Source organism: Ursus maritimus, unplaced genomic scaffold (assembly GCF_017311325.1).
Source record: "Ursus maritimus isolate PB19 unplaced genomic scaffold, ASM1731132v1 scaffold_18, whole genome shotgun sequence".
Taxonomy (NCBI): Eukaryota; Metazoa; Chordata; class Mammalia; order Carnivora; family Ursidae; genus Ursus; species Ursus maritimus.
In genome coordinates, this window is record NW_024424230.1 from 22,540,900 (window position 1) to 22,552,967 (window position 12,068).

Genomic DNA, 12,068 nt, shown 5'->3' on the forward strand with positions numbered 1-12,068 from the left:
GAGAGAGAGCCACTCCTCGGCCTCTTCTTATCAGGGTACTAACCCCATTCATGAGGGCTCTGCCCTCCGGACCACATCACCTCCCCAAGGCTCCATCTCCAAGTACCACTACTCTGGGGATTAGATTTCAGCATATGAATTTTAGGGGGACACAAACATTCAGTCCATAACAACAAATGACATCGATCAAGAAGGAAAAGGGAAGTGTCTTTTAAGAAACAAACCAAGAGCAAACGACAAGAAAAAAAAAAAAAACATGCAGAGAACTCTTTAATGGTCCCCTATTTTAAAGAGAAATGCCTGAAATATGAAAAGAAGCACTTATAACCAAGGCATATTACCCAGTCCTAATGATCTTAGGAAAACCAGAGTCCAAATTGCCCCGAGGCTTAAACATCCGTGTAAGGGCATCGCAAGGGGGCTTTGGGCTGTGGCCAGAGCAGGAAGAACGAGGAATGAAGGGCCCGTTGGGGGCAAATGATGTCATGTTGAAAGCTAACAGAGAAAAGCAGGGCAATTCAACTCCTATATTGCTTTCTCTATCGAAGAAAGTGATCTTCAAACTGGGAAGGCTCGAACAAATATGGTTAGTAGGAAATTGAAAGCTGAGGGAAGCAAGGAGACAGGAAAACATCTGGCCGCTCAGATGTGTTGAGGCGAATGACATCCCACTCCACAGAGGAAGGTGTGGGGTGTAAGCAGCTGCATTTTGGAGAGTAGGAACATGCTCCAATTAAAAAAAAAAAAAAAAGAGGAAATGGGTGGATTAAGGAAAGGTAAAAGTCAAAGTATCCAGACCTGGTAGTATTTCTTTACGGATATACAGACTTTTATTACAGCAAGTATTTCTGTAGCCATAAATATCTCCTTAAAACAAAGAGGTGTCCCAAGTATCTTTATTAAGTAGTGATTTAAAATGAAGTTGAGACGCTTGGGTGGCTCAGTTGGTTTAGCGTCTGACTCTTGATTTCGGCTTAGGTCATGGTCTCAGGGTTGTGGGATCAGAGCCCTGCACTGGGCTCTGTGCTCAGCGGGGAGTCTGCTTGAGAGTCTCTCTCCCTCTCCCCCTCCCCTTCCTGCCCCCTCTCTAAAATAAATAAATAAACTTAAAAAAATTAAAAAATAAAAATGAAGTATAAATTAATAAAATTAATTTTATTTTTAAAATTATTTAATTTTATTTTTTAAATTATTATTATGTTCACTTAGCCAGCTGGTTCATCAGGTTTCATCTGGAAAATAACCAGTTCGTCATTAGTGTTTGATGTAGTGTTCAACGATTCATTAGTTGCGTATAACACCCAGTGCTCTTCACATCACATGCCCTCCTTAATACTCATCACCCAGATACCCCATTCCCCCACTCCCCTCCCTTCTAAAACCCTCAGTTTGTTTCCTAGAGTCCAGAGTCTCTCATGATTTGTCTCCCTCTCTGACTTCTTCCCATTCAGTTTTCCCTTCCTTCCCCTGGTCCTCTGCGCTATTCCTTATGTCCCCTATATGAGTGAAACCATATGATAATTGTGTTCCTCTGCTTGACTTATTTCACTTAGCATAATCCCCGCCAGTTCCATATATATCATTGCAAATGGTGGGTAGTCATCCTTTCTGATGGCTGAATAATATTCCATTGTATATATGGACCACATCTTCTCTATCCATTCATCTGTTGAAGGGCATTTTGGCTCCTTCCACAGTTTGGCTATTGTGGACATTGCTGCTATGAGCATTGAGGTGCATGTGCCCCTTCTTTTTACTACATCTGTATCTTTGGGATAAATACTTAGAAGGGCAGTTGCTGGGTCTTAGGGTAGCTCTATTTTTAACATCTTGAGGAACCTCAGTAAAATTAATTTTAAAGGAACACACTTCAGCATATAAACCAACAAGTCTTCTAAAGTTTTTTAATACCAAGACATAATTACATTATTTTCCAAGTTAGAATGACTATTAATGTGAAACCATAATTAATACAGATGACACAGATGTACTGTACTTTTCCAAAGTAAAGAAATATATTTGACCTAAATTTTTATGAATCACATTTGACATCACAAAATAAACTTTACTGAGCAAAGAAATTGTTTAAATATCCCATAAAAATAGACATGATGAAAAGATAGACATTGTGTACAAATAATATTAAAATATTGTCACAGGTATGGAAATATGACATTATCATTTGAATATAATAAAATTTTATAAAGCAAAGGATTGTCAAAATACAGAAGAAGAGATATTCTGAAACAAATGAAAAATCAAGATCATGCAGTAGTGGCAACAATTTGTAACTTACAACAGATACTCAAATGCCATGGGGAAAATGAACAGAACTATCTCTGGAAGGAAGCGGTGGTGACAAAAGACAGAGGTGGCTTTCAAAAATGCAAGGGATGTAGCTAATTAACTTACCACCTCCTTCAAATAAAAGTGAGAATCTCTTGGGAGAAGCTAAGCCCCTTAACAGACACATTTTAGAGCAGTTAATGAAATGCTGCGTATTTCAGTAGCAAACTATTTCAACAGCGAAATGACATAGAATTAGAAGCACATTCTGCTGTTGACACTTGGTAGTTGACATTTTTCCAAACAGCCACCACAAGTCTGAGGTTCTCATGAGACTGATGTCTCCCAGTTACATGATTATCCACACTCATTTCACCGAAGAACACAGTCTCTGCTGGTTGCTCCATATTCTGGGTGGAGAACACCAATTGGTTTTACATAGCTTAAGTCTACAGGGACACCAGCTGCCCTCTTAGATGCATCACCCCACAGAGCTGGCCCATCAGGTTTCATCTGGAAAATAACCAGTTCATGGACTCCTTTGGAGGTTTTTCTGTTTTGGATCATGGTACCACGTAAGTAATCTCAAACTCTTATTTATCAATGAGAGCCAAATTTGGAATGAGAAATTGTTCTTGGCATTCTTTATTTTTGGTCAAGCCTTTCTGAACTTCAGTTCCATGAGCAAAACTATCATCCTTCCAAACATGAAACACTTTATTCACTCTGCCTCCAAATTTTGCACTCCTGAATCCAACCAAATCAGAGTCAGCTGTCCAAAGATGAATGGTTTTCATAATATTTTTTGGAAACTCATCTATCTTTAAAGGTTTAAGGCAATAAGTATGAAACTCATAGAGTATTCCATCGTATTGTCTGGGGCCCCCCATAGCAAAGGCAAACACATCTGAGGGTGAATGGCCGTGGGGACAGACCCCTCAGGAGACAAGCATGGTGGCAGCTTCAGTATTGAGAAGGGCAGCCAGTCAGTGGTCTTTCAAGGGTCCCTCCTCTTATGCCTTCCCTACTAGAAACCAGGGCCTGGCCAATTTTTAAAAGAGTAAATATCTTTGAATATTTAAAAGATAATGATTGAATATAATTACTTGTGCCACCATGGTTTTTATGAAACAAGCTTTACCAAACTAACCTCGTTTCTGTGTTGAGAAGTTATAGGGAATCCAACGTTTTCCTGGGTTGAGATTTCAAGAAGTCATTGTCGAACTATCCCTATAAACAACGTGGATGAACATGGACTGAATGACAGTTTTATGAAGAAGAGTTTTCTTAACTGGTTAAATTACTGAGTATATAAGCTATTGATAAACTCGGTTCTGTCCATCTGAAAAGTAGTGTGTGATGATGGATGGGGTCCTCTTCTTGCAAAAAAATATATTTGACACATTTCTTATGACTCATATGGATCTACAGAAATCAGATACATGATATTTTGATGCAACTGCTTTGAAGATATTTTGACAGCCATGTAAAGCAATTTAATTTTAAGAAAATTTTCTAAAGTGCCAATTAATATAATTATACTCACACTGACTTCCTGATCTTCCTCCCATTTCGGAGTGAATTTTAGAGGTGCAGTAAGGTCAAACCCAGGAATGGGACGAGGCTTTGAGATGTTCGTTGTTCACATTTCTAGGAAATGAAAAAGATATTTTTATATTTTGATGCGCCCCCTTTGATATGACCAAATCAAAGTCATCCCATAAAACTGTTTTTTCCAGACCTGATTCCCATACATTCATCTGTATCACAGATTTTGAAACTTCATAGCAGTAAGGATAGATCTCTTCAGCACACCAAGAGGAGCTTACTTTCCAGGATGGCGGTAAATCACTGCGCTTCTAATATTGTGAAGACAGAAAGATAGAGGGAGAGCTGGTGTGCCGGCTTTCGAGTCAATACTTGATAGATCTCCACAGAGCCAGATGGTTTCCTCTTGCCTGTAAGGAATACAGATAAAGACTGCATATCATTCCAGGTTCTTTGATTGTAAGCAATTGAAATAGACCCTACGTAACCTGAGCAAGAAAGGACTTTATGGGAGGGATACTGGGAAATGTTTGCAATAATAGTAAAAAGAGAGGTGAACAGGGTCTTGGAAAAACCCGGAATCAGAGCAGCTGCAAGGATGTCAGTAGAGAACCCACACACTTGCTTCTGTAAGAAATGCCATCATCCGGGTCAGTTCCACTGACCATGTGTTCCTCAGCACCTCTGCCCAAGTTGCAGAGTTTGTCTTCTGTGCCTTGCCCTCCTCTCCCCTCCCCTGCTTCATGTTGGGGTCATGTGACTGACAGCCCAGCCACGGGCATGCAGGAGGGCAATATCCCAAGGAAAAAAGAAGGGCACAATCACCAGAGGAAAAAGGGGCAGTCTGCTGGGAAAGAAAGAAAAAACCAGAGCCACTGGAGATCTGAACTTCAGCCAAACACTCGTTTTTAAAAATACAGGTTTGGTCTCACCTGCTTCATGTAAATAGGGCTTCGCTGACTGCAAATGCCACAGGAGTGCCACGCAGCATTGGAGGTCCCAGCATGAGTGAGATTGCGCCCCTCAGAGCTCCCACCCTCCATAGTCCTGGCACTGTCACTGTCCCCGCTCTGCCGTGGGTGGCCCTCCTGCGGTTCTGGACTCGGGGACACTCCCCTCACTCACCCTCCAGCTGGTAGGGTGGTAGTGTTTCCTGCAGTTACTGAAGTCTCCCTCAGCTCACATTTCCCTCTTCCCTCAGTCCTTCCATCCTGGTGTCAACAGCGCCTGCATGAATCTGTCTCTACGGGGAGCGTCGCGAGTGTTTCTCCCTTCCTTTCTGGGTCCTGGCGGCTGCACGTGCCGGGGTCCACGGCAGGATGGTGGGGCGTTTCGCACAATGTCATACTTGGAATGTGTGTCTTGTACAGAGGAAGACTTAGGGAATGTGATAACCAGCTTCCCTATCTGAAGAGCTTTCACCTGAAAGGGGGATTATATTTATCCCGTGTAGTTCCAGAGAGCAGAACCAGGATTAGCGAGCGGGAGCTTCAGGGAAGCAGCTTTCAGTTCACAGCAAGGAACGGTCCTCTAAGCACTTGAACTGCTCACAATGGAATGCACTGGGCAGCTTTTTGGGGGGAGTTAGTCAGGCAGGGGATTAGTTTCCATCTCTCCGAGACACTGGAAAGGTGCCCACCAGAGTGACGTGCTGGGCCAAATCAACTCTCCAGGCCCCCAGATCCCCCTGCAGAATCTATAGGCTTGAATTAAGGATTTGGTCATCTTCTCCTGGAGCTCGAGGACAAAGCTAGTACACTTGGTGGTCTGCAAAAAACAATTATCCTCTAGGATTTATCGTGGCCTCCAGGGTAATTTACAGCAAGGACTCTTCCTCCAGCACTGAAGAAATTCTATGCCCAGCTGAAAGCTGACCCCCTTTAGGAGAAGATCCTTCTCCTTTGCTCACCTCTCTGGATCCACTCTGTGTACCTGGGTTTTACACCCGGGGGCCCTTTGGAAGGGCCAAAGCTGACCACAGCCTAGAACCACGGAATCAACAGATTCTAGTGTTCTGAAGAGTGTTGCTCAAGGTTGTGAATCTCGTTTGATGAATCCAAATCTCAGGATCCCTCTATGGCGGGCTGAGGCTTCCCACGTTGGCCCTGGATTCACAAGGGATGGGCGGACAGAGATGAGGAAAGCTGACAAGACTTCAAAATCCTGAGATTATCTTCCTGCCACCTTGAAAATCCCCCCACCCTTCCAATTCTTGCCACAGCTGTCATTAATGTGTGCACATCTGGACAGCCCCCCCCCCCGAAGTTTGGGGCACTTCCCATGAGTCTCGAAATGGCTGTTCTCCGTACATGAGTTTTCCTTTCCTGGAGCAAAACGGCCTTCAATCACACTGTGGGTGTTTGGGGAGAGGGCAGGAGAAAGCCATTCTTTCTTGAGCCCTGTTAAACCAAATACAGAAACAAAAAATTCCAGCTCCTAATATGCTCAGAAAACATCTAGCCCGCTAACACAACATTCCCTTCCATTTTCCAATGGGGATATTGGAGGGAAGAGGAAATGCAATGATTCACCCATGATCACATAGCCCAGCTATAACAGGACCAAAATTGAACTAGAGTTCATTTTGACCTAGTCCGAGGACGCTCCCCTGACTCCCCACCATATTATTGCTTCAAACGATCCTACTTTACAAGAAGAGAAATCCACAGAATTGAGTGTTTCAGCGGCTCAGCTCAGTTTTGTAGGAAGTGAGGGTTCAAACTGACAGCGGGATATGAGGGGCCTGGAGGTGGCGTCTTTTGCCAACACAAACCTTTGTGGATAATTTTATTTTCCATTCTGCTTCCCCTTAACTTTTCCCAATATTCTTCCCATTTGCCTCATGTCACGGGGTGATTGCCCAGAAGGCAAAGGGAAAATGCCCGAGACGGGGTGGGCAGAGCCTGGCTCACTTATTAGCAGAGGTGCTGGACACCCGCCACGGTTTAGGGACACCAGGGCACGAGACACCTTACAACATAGACACATCTGCAAGCTGCAAAGTCTGACAACAGCAAAGAATCATTTCCAGTTAACACCACCCTCTTCCTAAAGCCTGTCTCCCCAATGAGGGCCCTAAGGCCATGTTCTTCTAAGGAAAACCGATGGTTAGTCCCTGGACTGAAGGAGCAAGGCTGGGCAGAGGCCAGTGCTCACACGGAAGCAAAGGGCAGGAATAGAGAATATCGCGATGTGGGAGGTGGGAGGTGGGAGGTGGGGAGGGCAGAGGGCACAGCAGGTTCTCTCACGGATGGGCCCACCGATGGGATCCACTCTCCTGCTGCAGGTCAGGGGCTCGTCCTCACCTTCCAGCCCAGGAGACTTGAACTGCAACCCTCATCCAACTCTGCTGTTTCTTCTCCCTCTGACCCCTCTCTGCCCACCCCTCGTGTTGTTCCCCTCCTTGTCCCTTTATGTCCCTCAGCCCTTGCCCTGCCCTCCCCCTTCCAGTCTGAGGCAGCCACCTGGGGACCCTGCTATCCAGTAATTAGCCTGAGCAGCTGCTCAACCAAACGAGCTCCAGAGATCCGCAGCTGGGAGAGTGGAGTCCTGCCTGGAGGAGGGGGAAGCTGGGGGGGAGGCCCACCGAGCCTTCTCAGGTGGCCAGATGACGCCTAATTAGGCCCCCTGCTCTGGAAGCCGCACCAGATGGGCAAATGCCTGGAAGCCTTAGGGAGCCAGCAAGACTCTGTGGGAACTCCCAGTGTGTGGCTTCCTCTCCAGCTGCCTCTGGGGCGATGGGGGAGGGCAGTTAAAATAATAATTGGTGCCTCTGGTCAAGGGGCCTCACTTTTTCCTGCCAGGAGGGGCGATGCTCTGCCTCCCAGTGGTGCAACCCCCCACGCCCCCCTTCTGCCAGCCTGGAGTCTGAGTTGTTGACGTTGTTGATTGAAAATGATTTTTTTAGATGCACACAGAGGAGCTGGCACCAGGAACATTTCTCTAAGTCTAAACAATGCACACCATGAATTCATGGAAGGCAGAATTAAACTAGAAGGGAAACATGAAGAAAATGCGTGGGTTTCATTCTTTCTGTCTCCCCAGCCTGCAAAAGGGAGTTGCAAACGCCGTGGCAGAGGGAGAATGGAGCAGTAAATGATTTAATTTTGACGGATTGCTGTTTCTGGGCAGAGGAGAAGTCCAGGCCAGACAGTAACAGGAGGGGGACCGCTGTGCAGGGTAGAGGTTGCCTATGGCAGAGCGAGGCCACTGTGTACCAGGGGGAGCTGCCCTGCCTTTCTCCTAAGTCTCTCGTCCCTGGCCCCAACCCCCCATCTACCCAAAAAGTCATAAGGGGAGCAGAAAATGTGGTACGTCCTCCCCCAAAGGTCTGTTTATCAAAGAGGAGTTTGCCTTCTGGGCATCGATGGAAATACTGCTGCTGAAGCTTGCAAACATTAAGGGGGGAAAATGCAAGAGGCAGAGCTAAGTCGGGGCCAAATGACCTCGTTGCCCTTCCCTCTTTCAGACTTCCCTAACTCCTTGTGTGACAAAGAACATCTTTGCCTTTTGGTGAAGAGAGTGATATCTATAGGGTATCCTTGACTCAAAGGGCCTTATTACAGAAAAGTAAAGATCAGGAAAGCCAAGAAATCTTTTCTACCTGCCACCACAGCCCTTGGGTCCCTGCTCGTCATACCCTACAAGCAACCATGTGAATTCGGAGCAGACACCCGTGTGTTTCATCTGGTGGGTTTCTTTTTTTGAGCTGTGAGAGAAAGTGAACTCACATCAGACTTGGTTTTACCTTATAATCACCCTCCAACCAGCGGTGATTGTTTTCTGTTATATGCAGGGAAAACTTGCAAAATAAAATAATAAGACTGAGAAAGTAAGTATAAGAATCAACGATGTTGATATTTCTTATTTACTCTTGTTATTAATGTTCCTTATTTATGGGACCAAATTGTGGATGGGACAGGCTCTGTATATGATTACATTTTTGGCCAGCAGAGGACCAGACTGGCAGCAGAATGTCTTTGAGCAATCTCAGTTCTCTGTAGTTTCTGGAGTATAACATACTTTCTGCCAGTTCCAGCTGGTACGGTGGACATTAATTGTTAATTCTCCTACAAGAGCCATCTGCTGAAAGGTAGACTCCCTGGAAATCTGGGGAAACAGCGCCATCTAGCAGTCCTTTCTGTAAGTGCCTCAAAGCTGGGTTTATCTGTCTCTGAGGAGGCTGCCGTTCCTTTAAGGTTGACCAAGTTGGAAAGATGCTCTCCACAAATCCACCTTGGCTATCAATGAGCACAATCGGTTTGCAACAGCTTGGAGTCCATTTTGCTTTAGAAAAGTAGCTCAGCTTAATATTCTGGGTGGATAAGCCAGGTTTCAATAAAATTACATTAGCATAGAGCATTTCAGAACGTATGATGAAAAGTCAGTCTCTTCAATAAATGGTGCTGGGGAGACTGGATAGCCACAGGCAAAATCATGAAACTGGACCACATTCTTACACCATACACAACACGAAAATAAAGTCAAAATGGAATAAAAACCTAACCGCGAGACACAAAATATAGAGCATTTCATCCATAAGACACTTTGGGGCTAAGCATTTGAAAGATAAGGAAACAGAGAGGCCCAGGGAGGAAAAAACACTTATGTTGAGTCAGGCTCACACGCCAGAACCAATACACCTATTCACAGAATAGCAGAAACACTTTTTCAAAAGCCAGCCCGAGAGGAAGATAAGAATGAGACACAGAAGTGAGAGCATCCCTGATGGCTAATGATTTTGAACATTTTTTCATGTGTCTGTTAGCCATTTGTATGTCTTCATTGGAAAAGTATCTGTTCATATCTTCTGCCCATTTTTTGATTTGTTTATTTGTTTCTCGTGTATTGAGTTTGAGAAGATCTTTGTAGATCTTGGATACCAGTCCTTTATCTGTAGTGTCATTTGCAAATATCTTCTCCCATTCTGTGGGCTGCCTCTTAGTTTTTCTGACTGTTTCCTTGGCTGTGCAGAAGCTTTTAATCTTGATGAAGTCCCATAAGTTCATTTTATCTTTTGTTTCTCTTGCCTTTGGGGATGTGTCATGAAAAAGGTTGCTTTGGCCGATGTCGTAGAGGTTGCTGCCTATGTTCTCCTCTAGAATTTTGATGGATTCCTGCCTCACATCGAGGTCTTTCATCCATTTGGAGTTTATTTTTGTGTATGGTGTGAGATAGTGGTCAAGTTTCATTCTTTTGCATGTAGCTGTCCAATTTTCCCAGCACCATTTATTGAAGAGACTGTCTTTTTCCCACCGGATGTTTTTTCCTGCTTTATCAAATATTAGTTGCCCAAAGAGCCGAGGGTCCATTTCTGGGTTCTCTATTCTGTTCCATTGGTCTATGTGTCTGTTTTTGTGCCAGTACCATGCTGTCTTTGTGATCACAGCTTTGTAGTACAGCTCGAAATCCGGCATTGTGATGCCCCCAGCTTTGTTTTTCCTTTTCAACAGTTCCTTGGAGATTCGGGGCCTTTTCTGTTTCCATACAAATTTAAGGACTGTTTGTTCCAGTTCTTTGAAAAATGTCCTTGGTATTTTGATCGGGATAGCATTGAAAGTGTAGATTGCTCTGGGTAGCATGGACATTTTAACTATGTTAATTCTTCCGATCCATGAGCATGGAATATCTTTCCATCTTTTTATGTCTTCCTCAATGTCTTTCAAGAGTGATTTATAGTTTCTAGAATATAGGTCCTTTACGTCTCTGGTTAAGTTAATTCCAAGGTAACGTATGGTTTTTGGTGCTATTGTAAATGGGATGGATTCCCTAATTTCTCTTTCTTCGGTCTCGTTATTCGTGTATAGAAATGCAACTGATTTCTGAGCATTTATTTTGTATCCTGCCACGTTACTGAATTGCTCTATAACTTCTAATAGTTTGGGAGTGGCTTCTTTTGGGTTTTCCATATAGAGTATCATGTCATCTGCAAAGAGAGACATTTTGACTTCTTCTTTGCCAATTTGAATACCTTTGATCCCTTTTTGTCGTCTGATTGCTGTTGCAAGGACTTCTAGTACTATGTTGAATAATAGTGGCGAGAGTGGGCATCCTTGTCGAGTTCCTGATCTTAAGGGAAAGGCTTCCAGCTTTTCCCCATTGAGAATAATATTTGCAGTAGGCTTTTAAGAAAGGGGGGGGTAAACAGAAGGGGGAATGAACCATGAGAGACTATGGACTCTGGGAAACAAACTGAGGGTTTTAGAAGGGAGGGGGTGGGGGATTGGGGATAGGCTGGTGCTGGGTAGTAAGGAGGGCACGTACTGCATGGAGCACTGGGTGTTATACACAAACAGTGAATCGTGGAACACTACATCAAAAACTAATGATGTACTCATGGTGACTAACATATCATAATTAAAAAAATAATAAAATTTAAAAAAGATAAAGGACCATGACTCAAGCCAGTGGGAGACCCCATTCCCCACCATGCACAGGCTATTTTGAAAAAGGTATTTTCTGGGATTATAGTTGTATACCTTGAGGGCAAGGACTGAGTCTCTCCTCCTCCTCCAACATGGACAAGATAACCTGCTAATAATGATCATGAAAATAAGGTGGCAGTGATTGAATAACATAAGAATCTCATTATCAGTTCAATTTTCAGCATCAGAAGTTCAAATTATGGAGCATCATCTCTGATGACATTGAAACCCAAAAGACTACCCATGATTTCCAACCAACCAGACTTGGAATTCTCTGCCTTTGAGACTCTTCAGAAATTCTTTATGTACTTTTGACTTGAAATAGTGACTTCATTTCAAAATAAAGGAGCTATAGATTTTGAGGTTGGCTTGCCTCTAATGACTTTGGGATTTTTCACCCAAGACAGGAAAACGAGTCTGGCCTTAATCACTGCACCAAAGAAGTTAACCAAACCACAGCCACTGTTCCACCCCACTCTTTGATATAGACAACTGATAGGAGACATTCTCTGCAATGGCAGCTTCACATCCCAACCTGTCTGCAGCCCTTAAACACCCCCAACCACCACCACTGTACAAGAGCCTTACTGTCTGGTCCTGCCTTGCTTTCAGCCTTCTTAGCTGAGTTACTCGACCTCTCTTATAAGCTTAGGACTTACTCAAGTGTCTAAAGCCCAATGGTTCTTCAGGCAGGGGAAATGTATGATTATGGACTTTCTCCCAAAATCTGTGGTTGGTTTTGCTCCTCCTGCTCCCAACATTCTATTCTATCCATTTGCAGTTACCTGAGTCATGAGTAACTGTAGCCCA

The 12,068-nt window shown here is 44.0% G+C and overlaps 1 pseudogene; it reads right to left on the reverse strand.

Annotated features, from left to right (window-relative positions):
- Positions 1-1,897: 1,897 nt before the first annotated feature.
- On the reverse strand, positions 1,898-8,961 carry LOC103665218 (annotated as a pseudogene).
- Between the last annotated feature and the right edge of the window lie 3,107 nt (positions 8,962-12,068).